The following is a 13,459-nucleotide window of genomic DNA, read 5'->3' on the forward strand; positions in this document are numbered from 1 at the left end:
ACACCACCCCCATGCGAATAAGCTTTTCGGAAGGGTTATCAGTAAAAAGCCATGATCGAGGGCAATACAAGTGTCTGCAGTTTGCACAATGGCATTGGAACTTCAGTTGGATGAGACCAAAATTGAGCTTTTTGGCCACACGTATTGGCTGCAGATTACCGTCAGAGAAGAATGCTTATCTTGAAACAAATGTCATACCTAGTGTGAACTATGGTAGTGGATCTTTGATGTAATAATATTGCTTTGCTTCTATTGGTCCTGGGGCTTTTGTTAAGGTCAATGGAATCATTAGCTCCAGCAAGTCACAAACCTGGTTCCTCTGCCAGGAAGCTCAAACTTTTGCCACAAATGGATCTTTCAGAACGGCAATGATTCTAAGAATATCTGAAAAAGCAAGATATGGCAAACTGACCACAAACTGACCTAAAACATTTCATAAAATACGATAGAACCTGACTCATTTGGGTTACCCTTGTGAAGAGATGGTCCATATAGTCCTCAGAACAAAGGTGTGAATGTATATAACACTTATGTATATAACACAATAATAAGTCAATTTAAAAAATAAAAGTGCTTAATTTTTGTTGATTTCATTAGTTGTTTGGGAATCAAAATATAACCCAGCATGTATGCATGCCTTTTTTAAAAGCAGGGCACAGTATAGAAGTTTTTTCCACACATAGTTGATGACCACCACAAGTATTGGTTCATATTTTTCCATACGTATTATGAGACAAATTTTCCTAACCTGTGGAGCTGTATTTATTTCAATATTTAACGCTTCTACTATTTTGGCTTGTCAGTTTTTTTCCCCCACTCTTGGGTTTCATGCTGGAAACATGGTAGACAGAGTGACGGCCATACATTCCATAAACGCAAGAGAGAGAGAGAACGAGAGAGAGAGAGAGCACAACATATAACCTCAACTTCGATCGGTAATCCGATTTAAGTAGAAAGTTCGGATCGTATTGAGTATAAACTCTCAGTATGCAGATATCCGTCCCCACCCCACCACTCCACTCCCTTCCCTTTTTTTGAAAATAAATCAAAGAGGGTATTAAGTGCAGAGGGTTATCCCCGACACTTTGCTGGAGGCTTCGGCTAATCTGCACCTAGGAGAAACGAGGTTAGTTAAGCATTTTAATGGCCTTAGTCCTGTGATAATTAGGCCTGCCCTGAAGGGAGCTCCGTTGAGCCACTCGGGTCTTGAAATGGAGCAGGGAATGACTGCCGGGGACTAATCCCTGCACACACAATGAGCCTGAACTAATTTGCTGAGTAAACATTTTCTCCCATTACTCCCCAGCCCCTTTCTTTCAAGTCCTTAAAGGTCTGTTCTCTTTCTCTGTGTCTTTTTCCCTATGTAGATATTTTTAGAGGGAGCCCTTGGAGCTTTTTTTCACCAAGGTCTGGGCTTTTCTTTTTCCCTCTGTTCCCCTTGAAGAAGATGAGAATTGCTAGAGCCAGGAAGAATGCTCGTTTAGCTTCAAGAATTCAGATTCTCCACCTGATTTAAAAATTCACAGTTGTCCATTGATCAAGATCTGTTTTTTTCCTGCCTGAAATACCAATGTAGGTGTGCCTCAGGGCTCAGTATTTGGCACCCCTAACAATGTTTTTTTTTGTAATATATGATCTTTATGACTGGCTGTTATCTAATGGTAGTAATTACTCAAGCTGTCTGGTTTGGTAGTTTATCACAGGGCATCATTTGTAAAATCTGCTTTTTCATCTGTACACCCTAAACAGGTACGTATTCAAAGACCACATACGTCGCAGGAGCATTCCATGTATCTGTTACATAAAAGCAAAAATAATAATAGTAATAATTGCCAGTAACTGTGGTCCATTTGTTGATTTTTTTGTAGCGTACATTGTCTCATACTGTCAGACTTACCACGAGAGTGCTGTACAAAGATAATCCAGTTCCCTAAAACTTGACAAGCCAAATGACTCATATTATTTGAAAAGGATGAAAATACAGATCGTATACCAGACTGTAATAATGTGATATTCAAATATGAAGGATGGAGTGAAATATAGCTTTCCTAATATGCAAATATTAATAGAGATCACACACAGTCCTTGTGCCACTCCTCCCCTGTATGGTAGTGTCTGAAAGTATGAGACATGCCCAGCTGTTTGCTGCCTATAGAGCTCATCTCCCTTCCTGAATTAATCTAACCCAGTCCTCTCTGTGCACTCCCTGATTGACTAATCCTAGCGGCCTGATCTGGGGAGACTGAAAATCATGAGCCTATCCACATGTCTTTCTTCCCTCTGTTGCTGAGGCTCACCCTGGGGGGAGCAGTACCATTGTTTCCCCCCACAAAAGGAAGACATCACATTAAAAGTGTTCAGTATCTTTTTGAACTTTCATTCGTCATACTCTGTGGATGAAAAAAGAGAACAACCCTAATAATTAAATGACAACCAGAATACTAGATAAATGCCCTCCAATGTTAGATAGACATGGAGGAGAGGGCTGGCATCTTTAGAGCCTTCGTATGTTTGTAAGCACATGTACAGTGTCCAAAACTGATGACAGGGTTTCTGTGCTACCAATTTCAAATGTTTATTTCACCTTTAATTAGAAATACAATGCAATATATGCAAACAGCTTTACTTATACTGAATGACAGGGTGTTCCTACACTACATGGTCAAAAGTATGTGGACACCACAACATCTCATCCAAAAGTAAGGGCATTAATATGGAGTTGGTCCAGCCTTTGCTACCGTACCAACCCCCAGTCTTCTGGGAAGGCTTTATGCTAGATGTTGGAGCATTACTGTAGGGATTTGCTTCCATTCAGCCAGAAAAGCATTAATGAGGTCGGGCACTGATTGGGCGATTAGGCCTGGCTCGCATTTGGCTTTCCGATTGATCCCAAAGGTGTTGGGTGGGGTTGAGGTCAGACCACTGCGCAGGCCAGTCAAGTTCTTCCGCACCGTTCTTGAAAAAACGATTTTTATATGGACCTTGCTGTGTGCCCGGGGGCATTGTCCTGCTGAAACAGGAAAGGGCCTTCCGCAAACTGTTGGGGAAGCACATAATCATCTAGAATGTGATTGTATGGTGTAGTATTAAAATTTATCTTCCCTGGAACTATGGGGCCTAGCCCAAACCATGAAAAACAGCCCCAGACCAAGGGGTGTCCACTTTACGTTCTTATGGTGTATATATGTAAGACACTGACCCAGGTCAATTTGATGTGTTATTGGTATCAACCAAAGCCCTGTAAATATGTTATAAGTACTGTCCTAAGTCATAGATTGTGTAGGCCTACCAGATATTCAGATATGTATTCTTTCCGTTAACAAAGTTCTGTCTCTCGATTATTGAAGTCAAATATTCCTAAACAGACATGGCAAAATACTATGAAAATGGACATTATGAAATATTTCACCAGGAACTTCCATCAACAAACAGAACCTATTTTTGTTAAACAATATCAGAACAAAGGGATTGCATGAGTTGAGTATCTGGTGAGTCTGAAGAATATTTGACTACATCCAGTTGATATGTGAGAGACACAGCCTAGTTCAGTTGATATGCAATAGATACTGAGCAAAGTCCACTTGGCTTTTGAGACTCTGTCTCAGGTCTATTTTATATGTAAGAGACCAGTTGATGTACGAGCGATACATGAGGGCTGCGTGCATAACGCATGGTTAATTCCCATAATTGCATCGCTAAAAACCATGGTATTCTAATAAGAGAAAATTAGTATGCCATTTACGGATGTGATTAATAGGGTTTTAATGGGTCATGTATCCCCCTTTTTTAGCGTAACTCGTGGAGAAATTCAGCAGTGAAAGAATGCTAAAATTGGGGACTCTTGATTTATAACCAGGGTGCTGCTGCCTGTCCACAACTGTGGTGGGACCTTGATTATTTTGGGCCCTGTGGTGCAGCTGCAGTTGCTGTCCGCAGGTTTCTTTGTGTCATGTTTATCACAGGAGCCTCCACCTTGGGCTACTTAACCAAAGGACTACCTGCAGGTACTGTGGGATCCTAGGATTGCGCTCCGCATTGAGCGGCGAGATGAGGATTAACAGTGAGACTTGATAAAGGGGTCAGAGGTGCACAGTGATTATTTTGTTAGTGTGTGTGTGCAGGAGCAGTCCGCAACTGCACTGTGGTTGGAGGATTTTGTCTGTATGGGGGGGGGGTGTGTATGCTTGCATTGGGGTAGAAGGGGGGGTGGGGTAGGGCGAGGTGGAATTGATGGATAAGGGTAGCTGAGCTATCAGACGGGAACATCACAATCAGGCCGTCAGCTCAATGCCTCTCTCTCTCTGCTCTCTCTCTCTCTCTTTTTGATAAACAGAGGAATAGGATTACAATTTGGACAGGTCCCGGGGCAGTGGGGAAGCTCACCCTGCCTTTCAACGATTGGTTTGCACTGTGAAAGGAGCAAAAAAAAACAAAAAAAAAACCCAAATCTGCCACACAATAGTTGCTGTGCTTAGGATATTTCTGTATGCTTAGAGAGGTCATTAATCATTTAAATGAAAAAGAGGCCAACAAGTTTCAATCTATAATTATATTGTTAATCTTTTAAGACTTTCTTCAGTTTAATAATTTTTCTTTTTTGTACATCTTGCCTCATCTATAACTATATGTTCTGTAGTAGTGGCTCTTGCCACTTCAAGTAACATTTACAACAGTTGTGATACCGTTTTTGTTGTAATTAATGTAAAGGTATATAATGATGCAGTATGTTTGAGAAAGCTCAAAAAGCTTTTGCAATTGATTGATAGAGATTACTTTGTTAATTTGAAGACCCTTAGCAGAAAAAAACTGTGATATCAATTCAGCATCAGCACAATGGCTACAGTACGTGCCAAAAAAAAATACCAGTTTTTCATTTCTCTCCCTGTGCCAGGCAGGGATTTCAAACCTGCAGAGAGCAGTGTAACAACGTTAGAGAGCTAATGGGAGGGTGGCTAATTAAGACATTTTAATTATCAAGGAAAAGCGAAAGTGCTGCACAGAGTCCTGCTAAATTTGCGCTGCTTTTGATAAACCACATGTGAGGTCTTTTGCAGCACGCAAGAAATGGCACTAACACAAGGCCCTATTATCTTACTATCAACTGCAAAAAAACATGAATCATGGTCTATAGGGGGAGGCAATGCAAGAAGGATATATATATATATATATATATATATAGAGAGAGAGAGAGAGAGATCAGGTAAGCGATATAGAGAATGATATGTTGAGAGCGGAAGAGGGACAAGGAAGAGAAGGAGAGACAGAGCTGCAAGAGATAGAGACAGTCCAGAAATTTCACTGTTCTTGGTCAGAGGGACTTCTTCATTCATTCATGATGTTGCCAACCTTCAGCTTGCTCAAATGCATGACCGAGCAGAAATGAAAACTCCTGGAGTCGGGGCGCTCGCCAGCAGACGGTTGTGGCACTGACCCGCTTCGTCCCTCATCTACATGTGCCTGTTCCCCCTCCCTCCTCCTCCTCAGAGGGTTGCCCCCAGGAACATCTATTATCCCTCCTTCATACCTCCTTTCCTTTTCGTAGCCGTACCCTGGGATCCGGCAGACGCCCCTCTTAACTCGTTCTCATCCAGAATGCCCAGGAGGCAGTAACATGGTCAGCTACCTAATTTGCAGGGGAATGCACAGGAGACTGGTCTAATGCAGCCACGTGTAACTCCAATTTTGCAAATGGCTGTATGTACCACCCACTGCTCTGATGGCTCGCATAAGAGAGACCAGCAGTTTTGTTCAACATAATTGTCTAGCTGAAGTGCATTTAATGTTTGAAGGTGATGAGTGTGCATACATTATATATTAATGTTCTCTTTCATTTCTTCCAAAATAATATGAATTCATGGCTTCAGCTAAGCACTCCAGGAAGCTCCTCATGGTTTCAATTTGATTTTAATTAGCACTTCAGTATTACTAGCACTACCAGTTACCTTAAGTGATGACTTGTTTCTTCTTCGCCGTTAATAGAATTTCAAACCATCTTGACAGTGTGGACTTGCAACTTGTCTGGCAGTTGTCTTCCATGTTTTTTTTTTTTTTTTCCTTCCTTCCTTCCTTCCAAATGCGATCAGAACAACAGCATGAAAGAGAAACACAGTGGCCATTGTGACATCTCACTCTTTCGCCATATCACGGGTGCAGGCGATATAAAAAATGCTTTGCAGACCTGTATGCTCCGAAGGACTGAACTGGTTCCATGGACTGTTGTTTTGTACACAGAATTTCCCACCAACTATTACAGTAAGTGGCTTCCAATGCAGCCAGCCAGCATTCTCTCAAGAAAAGCATCAATGAAAAGAAAGCACATTTTCCCCTGCCAGTGAGAAGAGCCAAGTGAATTGCTGGGGGTGAATTTCACCCAAATGGATCACGCCCCTCATGTAATTACCCCTGGCATGTTGACATTCGCACTGCATGCTTCCAGTAGGTATAGGAGCTACAAAAACCATCCTCATTAGTATTCCCAGATCTCGAGGAACTCTGCCACAGAGAACACCAAAGCCAGGCCTCCATGCATGAAGTCCTAATTGAATCCCGTGTGAACAGTGAGCCATTCAACAGCTGTGTTTTCCTGACTTCTTCTGCCTTAGCTAGGTTCCTTCCCAAATGCAGCCATTGAACTGACATTCCTTGTCTGGACATGGATAATCATGCGGTGAATGAATTATTTGTCTCTCTGAATACGGACAGGTAGATAAGGCACTTGTGGTCACTATTGTTGTTTATATGGAAATCACTGTTTAGCTTATGTGTGTGTTTGTGAGAGAGAGAGAGAGAGAGAGAGAGAGAAAGAATATCACATGTCGCCTTCAGAGCAGAAGGAAGATGACTGTCAGGACCCACAATAATTCCTAGTCTGTTGTTTAATAATTATGGGAATAATGGCAAAAGTAGATATCTTGTGGTGGTAACTGTAGTTGACAGGTTGTCCTTACCGAGCTTTACCCCACACATCCTCAAAAGAGTGAAACTGCAGGGACAGAGTCTTGAGTGAGCTGTAAAAATATTAATTGTTTCAGAAGTAATCACTCGTGTTTTATGCTCTCGTAAGATATTTTTCTCTTTCATTTCCTCATGACAGCAATGGAAAAAGGTGATTAAACCTGCACAGCTTATCCTCACATAATCGAAATTTGAACTACATTTTTTCAGAAACAGCTTTTTTCACTCAAGTTTCCATAGAAAATAAATCTGTCACAATAGTTTCCCATTTGTGACGCCACATCTTCCTTTCTCTTGAGCTGAGAGAAGTAGAAAACATGAAAACAGGGAAAGAATGAAGGTCTGAGGAGAAGAGAAGAAAAAAAACTAGATGGTTTGACCTTCTGATTTTGTCAATTCCCGCTCACTGGCCTCCTCTGTGCTTCTCCCCTCCCCTCTCTTGCCCTCAGCCCTGTGCCGGACGAATCTTTTTTGGATGGATAAATAGCACCGATGTGCTTTAATAGCCTCAGTCCCAAACAGCAGCCGACCATAAATAAAAGGAACTTTCCATTTATCTCTGGGAGAAAAGAGTTCCTATTAGGCTTGCTGTTGCCACAGGCACATTTCCTCCTTCACCATGTGCTTTCCAGATTGCTTGGTTGGTTCAAGGTGCTATCGAGTGCTCGCCAGGACAATTACACACTGGGAACCTCCTTCCACTGTCACCCCATACATGCCGCACGCACACACACACACACCTCCCCCTGTGCCAGCCAGCAATGGAGGAGATGCTACAGACGATAAGGTTGGAGGGGAATAATGGGGGAGGAAGGTGATAATGGTCTGCTGAATGGTTGGAATAAAGTATCATTGCTTAGTGCCTGAAGTCAGACACTGACGCTAATGCAAGAATTTGACACCCCCCAACCCCCATCTGCCCAGCATAATAATAACCAAACACACCTTATATTGAGAGACAGAGTGAGTGAGATATATAAATAAAAATGCTGAACATCTTTCAGGAATGACTTTATTTTGCCTTTGGGTAGCAACAGTCTTCAGACACCGCTTTATATCCCCTATGGTGCTGTGATATTTCTCCCTTTCTGTATTTTTTTTATCATTTGATAACGTAAAAAGTACAGATTGCTGCAAGGAGCCATACAGCTTCATGAAAAGCAAGTGTTGGGTTTTAAATAGACCGTGCCCTGCCTGTGTAAGCATGTCAATCTCATTTCAGGCCTGTCCGCCAAATCTTGACTCGTCCTCAGCGGACACCTATCAGTTTCTTACAGTGGTGTTGGGCAGCCTGGCTCAGAGTGAGGATAAGAATGTTCCCCTTACACCTATGACCAATGTCTTGTTACATCTGAAAAATTTTATGGCCCATTGCAGAATGCCTGTTCTATGTCATCCATTCTGTAAATTTTCCATCTGTGTGCTTGTTGACTTGACTTTGCTCCTCAGTCTGTTCAGCGGCTGCTTTCTGTAAAAAACAGAAATAAAGCGACTTGATGGATATTGTTTTGTTGTCGTGCAGATTCCTCGTCATCCAAGGAGGAATATCTTCCCAACACAAGCGTGTGGAACCTTAGCCAAAGAAGGGATGCATGAATAAAAAGGTGAGAAAGTGATTCTGAAAATCTTCAACCACAAATGGGAAAGAAGAATACTGATCCAGGATCGGGAGGAGAATCATAAATTCCAGAGCGTCTAGTTTATGCTCTATCTCTGAGTGGACAGCCTTGCTCTGATCTTGCTACTGCGCAGTGACAGAACGCAGAAGGAACAGACAATCCAGAGGCCCAGACAAGGCAGCCATTGTGAATGCCTCTTGAGCATGCAGACAATGATAGGGGAAGTTCACAGCCAGGATTGAGAGCTGCCACAGAGAGGCTTCCAAACCTACTTAGTCTTGAGCTGTTTAAGATGGTGAACCAATTGGAGAACACAGGCCTCCTCTTGCTGGGGCCTGTTCTCAAATCGTACGCAAAAGGATGCTACCCTTGTGATCCCATCTCAAACGTGTGTTCTTCACAATGATTTTCAGTTGTTCCCATTCAATTAGCATGTTTTTCCTGTAAAGCATGGCACCAATTTGAAAACCAGTTTTCTTTGCCTGTAGAAAGCCTCAGCTGTTTTAATCTACATTTTTGGAGAAAATATATGCGTTTATTTAAAAATGAAAGGTTTTGCTTTTGCAGAGTGTGGGTATTTTTCAAGCAACTATAATTTCATACCAGGTGTTGATTTTCACCCAGGGTTGTATTTTCTGTTTTTAAGCATTTCAATTAAAAAAAAAAAACACATATTAAACTATATTATGTCATTAACATATATACATGGCCAAATTGTAATTAAATTGCTATTAAAGTATCACTTCATTGCTTTGTGTGATATTGTGTATGCTTTGAAAACTGAAAACTAACAAGTGCAGGTTTTTAAACAAATAAAACAATAAAATATAAAGTTTTGCACACGGAAGAGGAAAAGGTACTATAAGTTGTAACAAATTGGTCAGTCATTCTTTTTTTCCTTTTGATAATAATATAATTAGGCTTTACAATTTCCTAATACCTCCATAAGGGTGCCTTTCACAGTAAGTGGTCTTACTCGCCTGTGATAGGGTTCTCTATTGAACAGGTTCCGGAGATAGCAGGTCTCTGGTGGCACAGCTTCTCTCTCAGGTCCCCCTTTGGCAGAAAGAAAAAGAGCGGGAAAAAAATCTGTGAGAGAAAAGAAGAAGGCAGGAGGGAATTGACACAGAGCTTGGCAATGAGCCAGAGCCGGCCTCCTCGCGTCTAATGTACAAACGGGGATTTATTTAAACAGCAAGAAGAGAGGACAGCTTCACAGTGCCGGATTAATTCTGCTTTTTATTCAGAAAATAAAAGAGACTTTGAATTATTAAGAGATAGCGGGATTAGAGTCCTCTTTTTCCAACCCCAATCTACACTCCTTTTAATTTCCACTTCATTAGAATTCTTTTTGAAGTATTTTAGTGTGGACAAAGGAATAGAAAGAGAGAGAAAGCAGAAAATATTAAATATCAGTTAAACAGCATTGAACATAAGCCCAGACCTCCTTTTTTCACAGTTATATTGATCCTGCCTTCTCGCTTCACAATTACAATAACTTTTATTGTAGGTTCAGCCAAGTGCAGAGAGACCGATTTGAAAATGAAACAGATTCTATCTACTATTCATCCCAAGGCTATAGGCTGTGGTAGAGTATCTTACTCTCTCTACTTCTCTCACTGCTTCACTCCCTAAGCAAAAAAAAAAAAAAATCTCCCTCATTCAAAATCATTCAAAAAGACCTAGCTTGCATAAGCAGGGAACTGACTCCACATTGGTCTGCCACTTCATTGGTTGGGTGTCACTGAGGGCAAGGTGTCAACTTGTTTTGGCTGTTGAGACCCTGGGTTAAAGAGTCACTATTAAAGACGATAGCATACAGCACAGCAATCTTCTCTGAGAAAATATCCTAGCTGCTTTTTGAGCTCTACAGTGAAGTGAAAAAGTATTTGCCCCTTTGTGACATCATCATGAAAATTATATCTGTTTTTTTATTTATCTTGTTCTAACCATTATTCCATTTATTTACATGGGCTGGATGCTGGAACAGAAATATTATTATGCCATGAATGAAACAAAAGGAAAAAAATAATTTGTTCCAATTCCCTGGTTAAAGAGCTAACTCTCAGTTATGCGATGTGCCGGACGGATGTGCAGTCCCACCCCAATTGCTGTGTAGCTCAGCCAGTGGACTACGGAGTCAAAAGAACCAGTGGCTGGCATTTTGGAGGAATGTGTGAGCTGGCCGGTAGTTTCCTGAGTTTACAGCGGACACTGCAGCAATGGCATAGGCTTATCTTTTGATTGGGTATTGCAGACTGGGAAATTTAGGGGGGAAAAAAACAGATAAAATGCGAACTAGAATTGACATATGTTAGCTCCCTCCCTACGGAAAGAACTGTACTACATACAACACGTTATAATGCTATGTGAATTATATGCTATTTTCACTTCACATGTTCTTCCTCAAAATTATATTTTTTCATTCATCGTCAAAAAAATATTTGATTCAGTGCCTGTGTTAAGTCATTATCAGTTACATTATACTGTGCGATGGAGAATTCCCTCCGGTTATGGAAAGTTCAGTTTTGCTGAAAATTCTCTGTCAAACAACTGGTTCGTAATCTCTGGCAATTCTCCTTTGTGCAGAGGATTACCACTGCAAATGTTACTGCCTATTTACAGCCTTTACAGTTGCCCACAACAGCCCCCTCCTGCTAGTGCCCAGCCACGGCTAAGCCACATTTAGCCTATGTAACAAAGCTGAGGTTTAGAACAACTTTATGAAATGTGACCAAGGCTATTTGAACTGGAGGTTTGCATAACAATTTGCCGCTGTGGATTACCTGTGTAAACTAGAGATGAGTCCAGATTTGTGCTGTGTGTTTTGCTTGTGTGAAGAACGCTTCACACTCGTCTCTCTGGGGATACGGGTGAGTGACTCTGAAGCAAACACTGCTTTGTCCTAATGTGCTAATACCCCTCCCTTCCCACTGTAGCTTTTATTTTACCCTCAAATAGAAATCCACGGGCAATCAACAAGATGGCTTCCTGTTGTGTTAACAATAGAGCAATGCAAATGTGCAACATAAACAGGACCAGTAAAGGTCCCTGTTAATCACTATGGTGATCTGAGGAATTCTGTATGACAGCCAAAATGCTACCCCCCAAAAAATAATCAGGAGATTTTATAATTGTGGTGTATCACTCTGCAGTCAGATTCACACAAAATGACAACTGTACCATTCCAATGGCCAGATATTTGACTGAGAAATTCACATGGAGGACAGAAGTCATTGAAAGGCAACCTTTTGGTTACACGTTCAGTTTCCCACCCATCTTGCCATGTTGCAAATGCATCATTTTCTTGATTAAAGTTGTATCTCCTTTCTTTGTTTTGACATTCTTATTCATTGTAGGATATGCATTGGAATATACTGCATGGTAGTTGCAGCCAGTGACTGCACTTACGCTCATTATTATTATTTTAAACAATTTGTTGCTATATACTGTATGCTATGTTGTACAGCCCTGCACAACCATTTAATAAACAAACAGACAAATAGAGTTTTTTAAAATTATTATTAATTTGAGTCATTTTGCTTGCAGGCCAAGACCAAATGGGAGGTCCCAGTGCTCAGTGGCTTGTCTGGAGTCTCCTCCTGTTTGCTCAGTGACGTGTAGAAATAAAAAGTCAAGGGGGTCACTCCTTCCTTTTGGTGCTAGCATCTGTGACTTATCGCTCCATCAAGCCCAAGTGTTTGATTTAAAGCCTGACTAGATGGGCCTGTGTCTGGCTGTTGTTATTGAAATAAAACAGCCCCCCCTTCCCTCTGCCCTGACCCACTGTGAACAAGTCTATCTTCAGAAACACGCCGGCTTGTTATGGTAATGATCAGTGTGCACCCGCCTCCCTTGGGATACCCCGTTATCCTCTCGCATGGAGGGGGGGCCGGGCCCCCTCCAAGGGTTCCGATAAAACCCACCATTACATGCTTGTAAACAATGAGGCTAGGAGGAAAAGTGTGTAAAGAGATGAGGCAGAGGTGAATGGCTAAATGGTAAATGTGTCCATACAAGGGGTCACAAGGGCACGGCATGCTGAGAGAGACTGCTGCACCTGCACAGTGTGCATGAACTTGAAAAATTGTGTCTCGTATGATCTGTGTTCCACAGAAAGTGGTGCTTTGTCTGCTTGTTATTTAGCTTGTTCAATAATACAATTTAACATTCATCAAAGGCATTATGGAATCTAAGACATGTGTCATGGCAAAGCTCTGATATATGAAAATATACCTGACACAAATGTCAGGCTCCTGATACTTGAAAACTACATGTGAATTCAGTCTATTTCTGACCTAGACAATAACCTACAAAGGCATACAATGTCATTCTCATGCTTCCATCTTTATGTGAGGCACAGTGTCTCTGCCAAATAATCATCCAGCCTGTTTACCAAAATAGACTTGTAAATGAAAAAGACTAGCAATTGGGCAAGAGCAGTGATAGGGAAAGAGGCCCCTAAAATAATTAATACGCTATATTCATTTAACCAACTTCCAGATTGGAACCACTCCAGGGAGCAGCAGAGGGAATAAGTCATATATTAAGAGGGCAGAAAAAAAATACAGAACAATGTCAAATGTGGTGTTGAAAGAATCTCAGATAAAAATCATCTATTTAAACAAACCTAATGCTTGACTGCTTGTCGGGGCTGCATTTCATACATAAAATATGTTCAGTCACTGATAGTGCCCTTATCTTAAGAAAGAGGCAGGCGAAATTTGCAGCCTGTGTGCTGAGCAGGATTGTTTGTTGGGGCTGATAGTGGCCCAGACCCAAAGATGTACACAAGATTGCATCTGTCTGTCAGGCAGGCAGGCAGGGACGTCAAGGAAAGAGGGGGAAAAGCAGCAACAACTGCCTGAATGGCTGGGGTGAGCGGG

The 13,459-nt window shown here is 41.5% G+C and overlaps 1 long non-coding RNA gene across 1 annotated transcript in view; it reads left to right on the top strand.

Moving 5' to 3' along the window:
- The window catches only part of LOC118226311, a 68,465-nt gene extending 55,946 nt beyond the window's left edge, over nt 1–12,519 (top strand). Inside the window, exons 4-5 of the long non-coding RNA XR_004765018.1 lie at nt 8,477–8,558; nt 12,123–12,519. This is a non-coding gene — a long non-coding RNA (uncharacterized LOC118226311). The remainder of the gene's footprint in view (nt 1–8,476; nt 8,559–12,122) is intronic.
- The last annotated feature ends 940 nt before the right edge of the window (nt 12,520–13,459 follow it).

The sequence above is a fragment of the Anguilla anguilla genome, chromosome 4 (genome assembly GCF_013347855.1).
Source record: "Anguilla anguilla isolate fAngAng1 chromosome 4, fAngAng1.pri, whole genome shotgun sequence".
NCBI lineage: Eukaryota > Metazoa > Chordata > Actinopteri > Anguilliformes > Anguillidae > Anguilla > Anguilla anguilla.